This window comes from Herpailurus yagouaroundi, unplaced genomic scaffold (genome assembly GCF_014898765.1).
Source record: "Herpailurus yagouaroundi ecotype Mexico unplaced genomic scaffold, PumYag 141, whole genome shotgun sequence".
In the NCBI taxonomy this organism is placed as follows: Eukaryota; Metazoa; Chordata; class Mammalia; order Carnivora; family Felidae; genus Herpailurus; species Herpailurus yagouaroundi.
In genome coordinates, this window is record NW_024412396.1 from 26,225,792 (window position 1) to 26,229,279 (window position 3,488).

Sequence of the window (3,488 nt, forward strand, 5' to 3'; positions counted from 1 at the left end):
AGACAGAGCATGAACGGGGGAGGGGCAGAGAGAGAGGGAGACACAGAATCGGAAACAGGCTCCAGGCTACGAGCCATCAGCCCAGAGCCCGACGCGGGGCTCGAACTCACGGACCGCGAGATCGTGACCTGGCTGAAGTCAGACGCTTAACCGACTGCGCCACCCAGGCGCCCCTCATGGAGACCATTTTAGAGGGTTCTGTCAGAAAGGAAGAAAGGTAAATGAATAATGGTAGTTGCTACAATTTAGGGTTTTCTCACCTTAAAATCCATTCACTAAATTTTATGTTGTTGTTGTTGTTGTTTCAAGAAAATATGATGCTGACATAAACACAGTCCAGTGGAAAAAAGGAGACCTAAAGCCTGGCATACACACTATGCTTTGTGAATGTAATATTTATAAATGTAGGTGACTGGTTTTGATATAATGGAGCTAAGTAATTGCTAATTTACTAAATGTAACATGTTAATTTTTTCAGTGTCTTCCATATAAAAGTTGTCACTAAACAACACTCCAGAGCCCTATTAAAAATCACTGAATGCGAGCAAATTCAATTAGTGCTCGCTTTCAAGGCAGAGTGTGCTATTCATATTAGGTCTGTAGATGCAGTAACACAAGCATTAAGGAGTGCCCAAAAGCAATTTGGAGAACAAATGACTGAGAATGGGGCGACTAAGAATGAGGAGAAAAATTAGTTTGTTATGGGAGAAAAACCATCAAAATAAAGTTAACAGCAGCATTCCATAAGCCAGCCCCCTCAGTGTTCAATAAGCCACTCTCAGATCCTCAAGTAGCTAAATCATCATCATCTTGACTATAAATCAACACCGGTGCTAAACAGCTTTCAGTAAAAGCCTCCTTGTTCCCAGGGTCAATGAATTTAGTACATTTGATTGCAACTAATTACCTCTTTTTAAGTAAAGAGAATACAAAATATAGTAGGTTTTACACAAGATGTTCGCCAGTGTGGCAGCAGATACGTCTGAGGAAATCACTGTACACAGTTCTTCTCAGCAACTAAGGATTACACTGCATGTAGAGAATACCAAAGTCACTCTGATAGAGCATTAAGAAAAGACCTATTCTCCTTCCCGTAAGAAAAACCTCAAATAGATGGAAGCAATCTATGGCAGTTCTTAGTTCATTACAACCTCCTCACCCAACAAAACCTCTAAAGACAAACACAGCGATGGACAAAGACAAAGTCCAATTTTTCACACACACACACACACACACACACACACACACACACACACACACACAATTTTACTAAAGAGTAAATGCCTGCTCCACCACCCAAAGAGGGCTCACTAAAAATCCACCTAGGTAACTTTACAGATAGATCACTCTCTTGGAGACACTTTCATGCCCTATGTGGGCGTGATTTCTATTTCTCTGTATGACTCAAGTGTCCTGACTAAATGTGGCAAACAGACTCTAAGGTGGCCCCATGCTCCTGCCTCATGATTTGCTCGTGCATATGCGATTCCTCTCCTGTGACTTGCTTCTAATCAACAGACTATGGCAGAGGTGATGGGATACCACTCCTGGGATTATGTTATATGAAGCTGCATCTTGCTAACAGACTTGCTCTACAGACATGCTTTCTTTCGCTCTTGCTATGAAGAGATGCAAACGGCCATGTGGTGAGAAGCCCCATAAAGAGGAATCTGTGCTAAGAGCTGCCGGCAACTTCTAGGAGCTGTGGTCATCTCCCAACAGTAGCCAGCAAGATGTCCAGCTGGGCTCTCAGTCTTCCAGTTACAAGGAAATGAGATTTGTCAATAACCTCAGTGGGCTTGGAAGCTGATCCACGGCCCCAGCCAGCATCTTGATTGTATGGTTTCTGAGGACCCTGCTAAGTCTTGCCTGGACTCCCAACCCACAGAAACTGAAAGATGAGTGTGTGCTGTTTTAAGCCACTAAATTTGGAACATGGCAATAAAAAACTGATAACACGAACCAAACCTGGAATAATAGGACCTCAGGTGGTAGAGGTGCCAAACCAGGTTAGTCATACCAGTTCTGCAACACATTTCACCAGAAATACCTTGCTTTCTATTCCATGTTTCTTCTTCCTCAAAAATCTTACCAGATGGGGCACCTGGGTGGCTCAGTCGGTTAAGCATCTGACCAGCTCACGTCATGATCTCATGGTCTGGGAGTTTGAGCCCCATGTCAGGCTCTGTGCTGGATCCAGGCTCAGAGCCTGGAACTTGCTTCAGATTCTGTCTCTCTGCCCTTCTCCAGCTCATGCACTCGCGCTCTCTCTCTCTCGCTCTCTCTCTCCCTCTCTCTCCCTCTGTCTCTCTCTCAAAAATAAATAAACATAAAATTTTTTTTAAAAAATCTTACCAATTTTTGGATTTGATGGATTAATTTGGCTGAACATTTTGTAATTCACTCTTGTAGCTCTTTCTTTCTTCCCAGAGAGATACCATCACTCTTTCCAGCTAGTGGGAAATCATTCCATGCAATGAAACAAAATTTATTAAACTGAGCCCAAATGGCCTGATGGAATTTATGCACCACCAAAATGAACCAATTTATTCCTCACTCAGACACATTTTCATTGTCCATACATTCGTTAATATAGCATCCTTCACTGATGTTTCACTTGCTTCAAGTTGTATCAACCTCTTATAAGGCTTTATCATAAGAAAGAATTCTGAGAGAAAAAAAAAAAAGATGGCTTCTTATAAATTTTTTGCTGTCTTTTTCAGGCTGGCTAGATAGATCATAGATGACAGGTAGGTAGGTAGGTAGGTAGGTAGATAGAACCATTAACAATAGCTTCATTAGAGTTGTACAAAGTGACCCACTTTTGGCATTTATACTATACGTAACTTTATTCAAAGTGCCTTTACCGGTGATAAACGAGGCTGAATTTCAGTCTCAAAAAAAGATTGGCAGTAGAGATAGAAAAATATATGGATATCTTGTCTCTAATTCTGCGAGTAAATAGGCTATATGTGAATTTTAAGTTAGAAGACCAAATACGGCCTAGGACAGGAATGGCAGGGGATGGAAATAAAAATGTATGGAAAGTGGAAGGTAAAATTTTGATAACCTATATATTTTAGAATCTATACAAATTCTTTTTTTTTAATTTTTTTTCAACGTTTATTTATTTTTGGGACAGAGAGAGACAGAGCATGAACGGGCGAGGGGCAGAGAGAGAGGGAGACACAGAATCGGAAACAGGCTCCAGGCTCTGAGCCATCAGCCCAGAGCCCGACGCGGGGCTCAAACTCACGGACCGCGAGATCGTGACCCGGCTGAAGTCGGACGCTTAACCAACTGCGCCACCCAGGCACCCCGAGAATCTATACAAATTCTTAATGTGAGGGGGAAAAGACTAAAGTAAAATTCACAATCATCTTTTAACTGATCTATCACTGAAATTTACTTTGCTCATTAGCGGAGTCAGAGCAGTTCATTCTATTAACATGACTGTATCACCTGGGCTCACTCAGGCGCTGACAAAA